Raw genomic sequence first — 12,914 nt, 5'->3', positions numbered from 1 at the left:
AAAAATAGTATCCCCGAATATATTATCAGTCTTCCAGAAATTGTGGAGGTTTGAAGAATTTGAAATCTAGAAGAGTTAAATACAAATGCAGAAGTGGAATTAAATGGCTCACTGGAATCTTTATAAGCCTTTCATACTAAGTAGTAAATGTCTGATATTAAGACTTCCCTTGGTTATTTAATTCAAAGCCTAGCTCAGTGATATTCACTGGCTAATGGGACTATACATTGGACTCCTGTAGAGCACTTTGAAAGCTCCATGTGGCCTTCAGTAGACATCTTTCCCCTCCTTTACAATCTCACTATGGTTTGTAGAATTGACAGTTACTTTAAGTGCCTTTATGTTATATACATCTGCCTTCTAATTCACAAGACCTATTCCATGGGAAAGAATGGTGTCTTCTCTGTTTTCAGGCATAACTGTTGCTTCTTCTAGCCTTAATATTAACAGACTAAAGTCAAAAACAAAATATTATTAATTCTTTTCATCAGTTTTATTTTTAAAGGTTAGTAGATGGATAGTTTTAGCCTTTCCTTTTATTGATTTATTTTAACTATTTGATAGTTTTTTTCTCTCTCTCTCTGTCTCTCTCACTCTCTCTCTCTCTCTCTCTCTCTCTCTCTCTCTCTCTCTCTCTCTCTCTCTGTTTCTGTCTCTCTCTTTCTCTCTCTCTCTCTTTGTGTGTGTGTGTGTGTGTGTGTGTGTGTGTGTGTGTGTGTGTGTGTGTATGTGTGTTTGTGTGTATGTGCGTGCACATGCATGTTTGTCATGTTATGTGTGGACGTCAGAGAACAATTTGTAGGATTCAATTCTCTCCTTGTAATAGGTGATTTCTGGGGATTAAACTTGGTTGCCAGTCTTGGTGGGAAGAATTCTTACCTTAGCATCATCTTTTCAGCCCTTATTCTCTAACATTTCTAATTTCTACAGCTAGATAAAGGCTGGTAAATAAGCAACAAATGCATCCTAGCAAATGTAGACTCAAGATGCACATTCTTATTTTTCAAAAATGATCCCAGTTGCTCAGCCCATTGTGAGTGGTCCTGGGTTATAAAGGAAAGCAGGCTGAGCAAGCCATAAGAGCAAGCCAGTAAACAGCATTCCTCCAAGGCCTCTACATAAGCTCCTGCCTCCAGATTCCTGCCTTGAGTTCCTGCCCTGACTTTTCTCTGTGATGGGCTATTGCCTGGAAGTATAAGCAAAATAGACCCTTTTCTTCTCAAGGTGTTTTTGGTTATAGTATTTAATCACAACAATAAAAACTCAAATTATGATGGAGAGCTAACTGCGAAAGGCCTTTTGAAAGCTCAAAGCTCTCCTTCCAGATCCCTACCTCCCCAAACAAAGTGATACTTTTTTTTTTGGTTTTTCGAGACAGGGTTTCTCTGTGTAGCTTTGCGCCTTTCCTGGAACTCACTTGGTAGCCCAGGCTGGCCTCGAACTCACAGAGATCCGCCTGGCTCTGCCTCCCGAGTGCTGGGATTAAAGGCGTGCGCCACCACCGCCCAGCTCAAAGTGATACTTTTTAATTCTTCCTAAACACTTCCACTAACAGGGGACCAAGTTTTGAAATATATGAGCCTGTGGGGGCCATTCTCATTCAGACTACCACAGGAGCTATTCTTACTCTCCAGACATCTGTTTTCTTGCTGATTTTACTTGATCATTTCTTATATTAATTGCAATGTTTGGGTTTAAACTAAACCAGTGCCTGTAAAAGGGAAAGAAACAAAGATTAAGATATTAAACTTTTTAGCTTGAAAATAGCTACTGGGAAGTAATATTGAGTGAGTAAACATTGAAAAGGAAAGGAAAGCCTTTGACATTTAAAGTCATCTTCTCAATTCCTCTTTGCCTCCAATTATGAGGGACAACTGAGAGCAGACTGTTGCAAACAAACATCGATTTTAGGACTTTGAGCTGTGGCTGGATACATTACGACTGGCACACTATGCCTGCTGGGGCATGGGTAACTGCTGCTTTACCAAATTGAAGATGCATGAGCTACATTTTAGGGATGAGGGAGAACTTTCAGGGGTGGCATTTCCTCTCTCCTGAAGCTTATCCATGTGTAGGCTCTTAGACAATGAGATTGTATATCTTTGGCAGAAAGTAAATATTAAAGATAACTCATGTGAGGGAAAGATTCTGAGCACAGCGTGAATAGACAGAAGAGGTCAAATGAGAACCTGACTGTATTCTGTCAGATGTGACACTAGTGGTGACGGAAACCTGAAAGACAAAGATTTGCAACCGAGGAAGAAGAACTTCTTCTGTAGGGCTGAATAGAATATTTGCGTGTTTGTTATAGATTTCTGTGGGTGGTCTCTTGCTCTCTGAATGCCACAGTAAGCAGGAGAATTGAACTCATTTCAAACAGCAACAATAACAACAAGATTCAGCAGATTGGACTGTATTTATTTTAAACCAAAGCAGTTACCTTTCTACAGTTTCTGAGGTCATAGATGCACAGACAATTGGCAATCCAGATTTTAATCATGATCTATTATTTATAGTCAGCACAATAATATCAGGAAAACATTCTACAAACAAATTTAGGGTGATTTATTTTAATATGAATTAGGAGAACAAATAATTCCAAAAATAAATACCTTGGGGAAGTCTTTTTTTTTTTTTCAGTTTCCTTCCTGTTTTATCATAGCTATGATAAAATGCTATGGCTAAAAAAAAAAAAACACAGGGGGGAAACTTTATTTCAGTTTACACTTCCAGGTAATAGTCCATAACTACGGAAGCCGGGGCAGTAATTCAAGCAGGAACTGAACTGGGGGTGAACTCTGCATATTGTTCACTTTCTGGCTTGTTCAATTAGCTTTTTTATACAGCTCAGACCCATCCGCAGAGGGCTACATCCCCCACAATTACCCGAGTCCTCCTACATCAAACTATCAAGACACTCTCTACTAATATGTATGGTCATAGATTGATTTGAATGAGTAATTCTCCAATTGGGTTTCACTATTACTAGGTGATACTACATGGTGTCAAGTTGACAATAGAAACTATCCAGCATGGAAACCAGATGAACACAAGCAATAGTCCTTCCAAGTCTATTTGCATAATAGTCAAAATCTCAGTATTGCTACAGCATGCAAACATTGAGTGCACACTTTCCCTGTGTCATTACTCTCAGAGGCTGTGGGGATATTAAGAGACTATTCAGTCTTTCCCATATGAACAAGAAACATAGACATATCTCCAACTAGTTCAGTATGAACACTGGAACATAAAGTTTTTTTTAAAAAAATAAAATTTGTTGAAACCAGTGAGCTGATTATACTGAAGAAGCAGCTATTAAAGAATAGTAATTAAGGGTCCCTAAGTCCATGCTCTCCCAACTGGTCCCCAGTCCCATGGCTGGGCCCTCTTCCCAGCCCCAGAAGACTTCTGCCATGTTGGCCCAGGCCACATCAGCCAGAACAAGCGGCTGACCCAATTAGCAGCAGATTTGTACCCCTCATTCTGTCCACCATGACCCTCCCACAGCTCAACACCATCCCATCTCACCCATGGCCCTGCTACCACTGGGACCCCATGCCCAATCCTAGAGGACTTCTGCCATTGAGGCACAGAACACATGCCAGAATGTGTAAGTAACATGCCTGTCAGCAGAACTCACCCCTACCTGGACCATGTCCCCCTCAACTGGTCCTAAAGCCCACACCCTCCCAGCTACTTCCCAGCCCCATGGCTGAGCTCTCCTCCTGACTCCAGAAGACTTCTACCTAGGCCACATCAGCCAGAACAGGTAAGTGACCTACCTAGCAACAGAACTGTACCCCTCCCTGGATTCTGTCCACCATGATCCTTCCCTAAGTCAAATCCATCCCAGCTAGTTCCTGGTCCTGCTGCTGCTGGGCCCCCACTCACAATCCCAGAGAGCTTCCACTACTGAAACACAGAGCACATCCACTAGAATGGGCCCAGATCACACAGGCCAGCCTGGAAGTCCAGCAGGACTCAATCATATCACAAGGATACTTGTTCAACTATATTCATAGCAGCTTTATTTGTAATAGCCAGAATCTAGAAACAGCCTACATGTCCCTCAACAGAAGAATGGATAAATAAAATGTGGTACATTTACACAATGGAGTATTACTTAACTGCTAAACAATGCCATCAGGAAATTTGAAGGCAAATGGATGAAACTAGAAAAAAATCATCCTGAGTGAGGGGACCCAGACCCAGAAAGACAAACATGGTATGTACTCACTCATAAGTGGATATTAACTATAAAGCAAAGGATAAACATGCTACAATCCACAGACCCAGAGAAGCTAGGTAACAAAGGAAGCTTAAGGGGGGACCACATGGATCTTCCTGGGAAGGGGAAATAGCAGAGATCTCCTAGTTGGACTGAGGGCAGGTGGGTATAAGAACTTGAGGGATATGGTGGGCAGAGGGGGGCAGTGCTGAGAGAGATGACTGGAAAGGGGGGTTTTACAGAGTTGGGTAGAAGCCTTGTGCAAGGGAAACTTCCATGAGTCTACAAGGATGGCCCCAGCTAAGACTCCTGGCAGCAGTGGCTGCATAGCCTGAGCTGGCCATCCCTTGTGATCGGATTGGTAACTATCTCAGTTGTTACTAGAAAGCCTTCATCCAGTGACTAATGGAGGCAGATTCAGAGACTCACAGCCAAACATTTGGCTGGCCGAGCTTGGGGAGTCCTGCTGAAGAGAGAGAGAGAAGGGATTGTAGGAGCAAGGGGCATCAGGAACATTGCAGCAAAACCCACAGAAACCACTAGCATGGCTCATGGGAACTCACAGCATCTGAACCAACAACCAGGGAGCCTTCAAGGGCTCCTGCATATATGTGACAGTTGTGTAGCTTGGTCTGTGGGAGTGGGGGCTGTCCCTTGTGCTTTGGTTGACCCTTAGGAATCTATTCCTCATGCTGAATTGCCTTGCCCAGTCTGAATAAAGGGGGAGGTGCTTGGTCTTATGGCAGTTTGATGTGCCATGCTTTGCTGAAGCCCATGGGAGGCCTGCCCCTTTCTGAGCAATTATGGAGGAAGAGTGAATTGAAGAGGAGGCAGACACTGTGTGCAAGCATAGCCATTATACCCCACCTCAAAGAATTACTGTATATGCGCCTATGATAGAATTATAGTTTGAGAAAAATATTTCTAAACTTTAGAAGATAAAAATCGCCGGGCAGTGGTGGCGCATGCCTTTAATCCCAGCACTCGGGAGGCAGAGCCAGGCAGATCTCTGTGAGTTCGAGGCCAGTCTGGGCTACCAAGTGAGTTCCAGGAAAGGCACCAAAACTACACAGAGAAACCCTGTCTCGAAAAACAAACAAACAAAAAAAACAAACAAAAAAAAGAAGATAAAAATAATGATACAGATATTGTCACCAGTCTATAAACAGGATGGCTTATTCACAAGAAAGGTATTTTTCCACGTGTAATGGAGCCTACAGTTATCAAATGTTCTGTCTTCTACAATGTTTAGAGAAAAAAACAGCAATGACATCTGCCTCTATACAGTATCTGAAAAGCCTAAGTGAATCTTGTAACATATTTCTCATTTTCCTATAAACAAATAAGCAAACAGCATTTTTTGAAATATCTTCAAAGAAGATTCTTTAATGTATTGGCTGACCTATCAGTATTGCCTCTTTAATTAGTGTCAAGTTTTGTTTTGGGGAGGTATATGTATCTTCTCTTATTCTGAGCCTGCTGGGCTATGTCATGTCCTTGTCATGCATGGGTTTGACTCCAATCCTTTCTAAATCACTGAGGAGTATTCCTACCTCACCTCCCACTGTTAAGCTGTGTCCTGCGTACTCAAGGTTACACTTAGCCTGTGATTTCCATGGCAGCAAATAGAGAACTATATCATGTTGTTTCAAAAGCCACAATTTTACTGAAAATGCGAATGTTCTCAAGGGGTACATTCTGCTCCATGTGAGGATGAACCTAAGAAAGTTATTTATGAACATGTGGAGAGAGCTTTGCAGAAGCAGGAATTCCTTGAAGCAGGGTGCACTTTAAAGGGAACACAGGCTGCCATCTGTGTGAGAGGGAAGGTAGATTCCAGCTTGAGAGTTTGATTTGGTGACATCTGACTTTTCTCCTTCAAGACCTTTATTTCTATATGAAAACTGGTTGTCTGTTATTTTAAATGATGATTTATTTTGAAAATGCACCTGCTGGTTAAAAGTCAGTGTCAGAAGCCTGTAATGCATCACCTGACTACAAATTCACTCTGAACTCAGAGGTGTGGCATATTGTGAACCCAGAATTGACCTTTACTTGGATGATCCAACCTGAATAAAAATATCTGATGGTTCTCCAAAGAAAAAGAAGTCAGTGTTATTCTACCCTGAAGGGGACTTATTAGCAATGTCCATTGTAGAATGAAATGACTTATTTGGAAAAATGTGTAAGTTTTTATTGTTATAAATAAATAAAACTGAATGGAACTCATCTTATCAATAATCTTTCATTAAGGCCTCCTGAGTATCATGCCAACCATCCTGAGCATTATACCTGGTATCTCTACTGGAAACTCAAGGAAAAACAGTTAATTTTACCTTCTACTGTCAAAGGCCATTTATTACAGAATGCTTTCTCCTCACAGTACCTACACTGACCTATACTGGAGCTTCGGGTCCTAAGTGACTATTAGTGGAATTTCTGTTTCTCAGCACTGTGCTTTTCCTTTTTCTCACCTCCTTCAGTCTCTACCATGATATGATGGTCATCTATATAAAAAGAAAACACAACTTTATTAACAAAGAAACTCAGATACTGAATATATTTGAGGGTAAAAGCCTTATTTTAATTCATTGATGAAGAATAAGAAATAAAAATTGATGTGTCCAGCACAAATATTTCTATGAAAAGTTAAGCAGTAGAAGCAATTATAATTGGCTTTACGGATTATAAAAAAGATTATTCTCTTCAAAGAACATTGAAAAAGAGGAATGAAGGGAGGGAGGGAGAGAGCGAGAGAGACGACAGACAGACAGAGGGGGAATTAAGAATAAAGAAGAGGAGAGGGAAATAATTGACTTAATTTCAATACTGTATGGGTATGTGCAGGATGGGCTGCTGTGCTGTGGGATGGTCTGTATGTCAAATGTGTTGCTGATTGGTCAATGAATAAATCATTGATTGGCAGTGGCCAGGCAGGAAGTATAGGCGGGACTAACAGAGAGGAAAACTGAGAGAACAGGAAGCTGGGGGGGGAGACACTGCCAGCCGCCATCAGGATAAGGAAGATGTAAAGTACCGGTAAGCCACAAGCCACGTGGCAAGGTATAGATTAATAGAAATGGATTGATTTAAGCTGTAAGAACAGTTAGCAAGAAGCCTGCCACGGCCATACAGTTTGTAACCAATATAAGTCTCTGTGTTTACTTGATCGGGTTTGAGCGGCTTGGGACTGGCGGGTGAGAGAGATTTGTCCTGACTGTGGGCCAGGCAGGAAAACTCTAGCAACAAATGGTGCCCAACGTGGGGCAAGAGTTTCCACCTAAAACCTGAAAAAAAAGATTCTAAAACGGAGCTAAAAACAGCTTCCTAATTGTCTCTCTCAAATGAGCGGCAGCTGCCGGTTTGAGCTACTGGTGGGTTGCTGGCCTGTGCGCTCGACCTGCAGTATGGCGGGAATGAGGCCTCTGCAAGTGGCACATTAAGCTACATTGTGGATTTAGCCTTTGCTAGTACAAAACAAAAGAGGTTTCTGGGCTACACGCTGCTTGGATAAAAGCATAGACCCACGATGGCTCCCAGAGCTGGAGGTAAGCATACTGCCGCCATGTTGGGAAGCTGAGGTGGGCGGAGCCAGCAGCCACAGCTGCTGCAGCTTAAAGCAATAGATTCACAATAAGACAGATTCAAATGTAATAGTTTAAAATGTGTGTAAAATATACGTAGGCTTGAAAGAGATTAAAAAGGTGATATATGCAGTTACAGAAACAAATACATAGTTTTAAAAAATAAAGTCTTTAAAGAGACAGTAAAATTAATATAAAAAATAAGCCACGTAGAGATGACTATTACACAGAGAGTCTGGATTGTGTTGTCTTTGGGATTCTTAACTACAGAGAGATATTTGATTGTAAAGGAAGCTGAGTTAAACTAGTATGTATATTTTAAAGATGCTTTGACTTCAAAATTTGGATGTAAGGATATGTTGCTTTGGAAAAGAGTCTCTTTTGTTTCCACAGAAAGCCAGAGGCTATGGATTTGCTCAAGATTAAGATACATCAGGTTTGACCAGCCAAGACCACCTGAAAGGTCTCCGATGACACTATGGCCCAGATGATCCAACATCCAGAACCGTTTCAAGGCAACTGACTCAGATGATACAGCCTCACGGACTACTCCATGATCCTAAAATTTTCTTTGTTTCCCCAGAAGATACAGCGCCCCCCTCCAGCAGGAAGTAGTAAGAGAAGCTACGCCCAAATTCCCAAATATACCAAGCTGACTTTGGAGATGTGTAAAGGTTAAAACCTTCCTTTTTAAGAAAAGAAAAGGGGAGGTGCTGTGGGATGGTCTGTATGTCAAATGTGTTGCTGATTGGTCAATGAATAAATCACTGATTGGCAGTGGCCAGGCAGGAAGTATAGGCGGGACTAACAGAGAGGAAAACTGAGAGAACAGGAAGCTGGGGGGGGGAGACACTGCCAGCCGCCATCAGGATAAGGAAGATGTAAAGTACCGGTAAGCCACAAGCCACGTGGCAAGGTATAGATTAATAGAAATGGATTGATTTAAGCTGTAAGAACAGTTAGCAAGAAGCCTGCCACGGCCATACAGTTTGTAACCAATATAAGTCTCTGTGTTTACTTGATCGGGTTTGAGCGACTTGGGACTGGTGGGTGAGAGAGATTTGCCCTGACTGTGGGCCAGACAAAAAAACTCTAGCTACAATGGGCAATATATGTTATTTACTTTAAATCATGCATCTTCTGGTTTCACTTTCTCCTGTTTTATTCAGGTTTTTGATATATTATGTAGGAGGAGAATTTGGACATTAACATCAGTAAAGCTTTTACTAGAAAAAAAAATCCCTCAGCTTCCTAAGAGAAACTACATAAAGGATTTCTGTAACGGGGAGTCTTTATCTATTCACTATTTCACTTTGATGCAGTGCTGCCGGAAGATGCAGGATATATTTTCACACTTTTCTCTATGGCTAAAATAATTTCTCATTTAAAACATGTGAACAATAATGGATTATTGTGTGGTAATTTTGAGATTCCTAAAAGCAAATCAAACAGAGTGAAGTGTCAGAACATCATGGAGGGGCTTTCTGATTGGGTGGTGACCTTTTCGTTAAGTGCTGGTCTTCAATTCATGAGGTAGATTCCACCAAGAGTTTATGTAACAAGATGAAAGCTATTTCTGAAACTAGCTGTATATTCAGGGCACTGTTTAATAACTCACTGTGGAAAATGGGATAAATATGCATGGAGGGGACAGTATGTCCTTTGGGAGGCTGGCAGACAGTTTGGTGTCAGAGTAACACCAGACATTAGCCTTTAAAGAACGGTCAATAAAAGGTGTATTAATTCCTCACGTATATTTCCTGCACAGTTTCAGCAGTGTCGCCTATCAGGCATAAAGAGTGACAAGACAGGTTGTCTGATCCACAGCAGCTGGATCACAGCCGTAGGGAAGGATACTTAGCCTGCTCTGACCGTATGCAAGGGACTAATGACATCTGATTATGCGGCAGATGAGCAGAAGGATGGCAACTAGATGCAATGTGGACTGAGAAATTAGATGACCTCAAAGCTAATGTAAAAAGTGTCCACGGCCTGAATCAAGGATGCCCAGAGATTCTAGCTCATCTTAACAAGAGGCTTTGCCCACACATTCCCAAGATACTTAATGGCACACATGCTTAGTACTCTGGTAAAAATTGTGGGAGAAAGAAAAAGACAGCATGTGACTTCTGTCTTTTAATTCAAATGAATATTTTTGCAGGGTTATAAAAATATCCAAATTAAACACTTGGCTTTTAATAATTTAATTATGTGTTGTATTTGGTAATTATAATTATGCAGGGTAAAGTTTTGTAAATCAGACTGTTTTTCACATGCTTGTCATACAAATAATAACTTTACCATTTTTATTTGCGGTATTAGGAATCAGTCTCTGGGCCTCCCTATGCTAAGTGCTCTAACAGTGAACTGCAACCCCAGACTCTCATGCTTAAATATTATTTTGCAAATAAATTTTAATTAAAGGGGCAAAATAAAATAAAATCAAAGGAATATGTTGTCATAAGGAAAGGGAACAAAATTGTATCACTGAATTAGAAGTGTCAACAGAAAGTGAACATGTTTTTAAATTAATTTTAGATAATAGAAACAAATTAATAAATGTAAAAATGAAGAATCAATATTGCACTTACTCTAAATATATACTTACTGGGAGTGGCAAAACTTCAAAACCCCAGGAGCTGCAGATGCTGTTGTGAATACAGTGTAAAGGAGCTCCACTCATTGCCAGAAGAAACACTACATGCTTAGGTGTTTTATCATCCACTTTGGAGACCAGTTTGACATTTTATTACAAAAGTAAACATACTTGCACAGTAAAATCCACAACCATGCTCCTTGATGAATTGAAAATCCATGTCCACAACTTTTACAACCCAAACTAATTAAAAATATGCATACACAGTACACACTTAACAGAAATGTTCATAGGAGAGTCCTTCATGACTAAAATAACTTAGAAAGAAGTTCCTCAGTACATTAACTAATAAACTTCATTTATCTCTACAAAGGAGAATAACCTAGTGATAAAATGCAGTGAGCTACAAAGCAAAGACGTCTGTATTACTAAATGGACAAAGTAAAATATGAAATGTCTATATATATAATATAATGTCAAATTCTGGAAAAGACACAACCTGTAGACATGGTAAAAAATGGTTTCCAAGGCTCAAAGTCAAAGTGGGATGAACAGGATGAACAGGTGAACTTCAAAGGGTTTTGTTGACTTGATGTTGAAAATATTCTACTTGATTATGTGTGCTGGACCCAGGCATTACACAGTTTTCAAGACTCATAAAAAGCAGAGTTATTTCTCATGCAAACTGTGAGCTTTAGTGAATGATAACCATTGCTAATGATTCCTCACATTAACAAGTGCACCACACTGATGTAGGACAATGATAGAGGAAAGGGAGTCGAGAAGACAAGGCATATAAAACTCTGTACTGTATAGTGTCTCCTTAAATCTTTAAACTAAAGAATGTCAATTATAAAAATAGGAAGTATCAGGATCACGGTTGTTACAAATAGAAGAAAATCAAAGAACTTGCCTAAAAGCCCAGGAAGACATAAAATAGTACTACTAGATAGCTGTCTGTATAGATTGTATAGAAGGTAAGGAGAAATATGTACTCAAAATATTTAAATGAGAAAATGCAGCCAATCACACTCCAACATGATTCTTTGGCTCTCTACTGATTTTATAGTTTCAATGCTGCACTTAGCATTTGTGATACATAGATCTTTGCAGGCATGTTCACGGTGCTCTCCCCTCTTCTCCTTGGGCATCACTGAAGAGAGAGCTTCTGGGAATATATTTGGGATCAAAATACAAGTGCAGAAGCTGCCTGGGACATCGTTCCATAGTAGAAAGGCAGGGGTGTGGGGTGGTATAGGCCAAGAACATTCTAAACTTCTATAGTATGAGGAGGAGGTGAAACAGAGAAGTTAGATACCTGTGTAGGGACTGTAGAATACAAAGCCCAACAGGTATATCTGTGGGGATGCAGGTGGTGCAGAAAATGGTAGTTATAGATGCATGAAGCTAGTTTCCAGCAATGCAGCTAGCTTTGTAGAACTTGAAGTATCACTAGAGTGACCAAGAAAATGAAAGCTTAATTTATTTCATATTAATTAATTAGAATTGAAATTAAAAGTGTTATGAGATGTGCCTAGGGAACCAAAATTGATTATACAGTCATATGAAATGGAATGGAAGCTTATGAGATTAGGCCCCCAAGTCCACTTCTGTGGAAATTACAGGAGATTTCACAAAGCTCTAGGGTTTCCTCTGCTGGAACCAGGGCACTAGAGAAGCAATAGGATAATTGGGCAGATCATAGGGGTAGGTGGTGAATGGAAGACAAAAGACAAACACTGATCTGAAGAATGGAGGAGGTAATAAAGTGGCCAGAGTTCTTCCACGAACATCATTGCCATGGAAAAGGATGGGCTTAGGAAAGAAGATAACTTCAGAAAACTTCAGAAACCGAGTTCTGATTTAGATTATTTGAGGTGTCCAGAGGAAATAGAGGAACTTCCAGCTAGGTGATAGCTTTCAGAGTAAGTTCAAATTTTATGGACAGGAGTGAAACAACACAGGAATGTGAGATAAAAATATTTGTATTTCTTGTAGTTTCCTTGCCCCCTCTGGCTCCTACAATCCTTCCTTATCCTTCCCACAGGATTTCCTGAGCTTTGCCTAATGTTCGGCTGTGGGTCTCTGTATCTATTCCTATCAGTTGCTAGATGGAGCCTCTCTGATGACAATTATGCTAGACACCAGTGTAAGAGTATAGCAGAATTTCATTTGGAATCATTTCATTGACTTTCTTTCTTTTTCTTTCTTTCTTTCTTTCTTTCTTTCTTTCTTTCTTTCTTTCTTTCTTTCTTTCTTTCTTCCTTCCTTCCTTCCTTCCTTCCTTCCTTCCTTCCTTCCTTCCTTCCTTTCTTTCTTTCTTTCTTTCTTTCTTTCTTTCTTTCTTTCTTTTTTTCTTTCTTTCTTCAATCATGTTTGATTCTACCCTCCAGGCAGTGTCAGGAATTGGGTCCCTCTCATGACATGGGTCTCAAGTTAGTCCAGTCATTGGTTAGCCACTCCCACAAGGCCTGAACCACCTTTACCCCAGCACATCTTGCAGGCA

Source organism: Peromyscus californicus, unplaced genomic scaffold (genome assembly GCF_007827085.1).
Source record: "Peromyscus californicus insignis strain IS unplaced genomic scaffold, ASM782708v3 Scaffold_7__1_contigs__length_154581171, whole genome shotgun sequence".
NCBI lineage: Eukaryota > Metazoa > Chordata > Mammalia > Rodentia > Cricetidae > Peromyscus > Peromyscus californicus.
The sequence above is the reverse complement of the archived record's forward strand: the minus strand, read 5'-3'. Positions refer to the sequence as shown.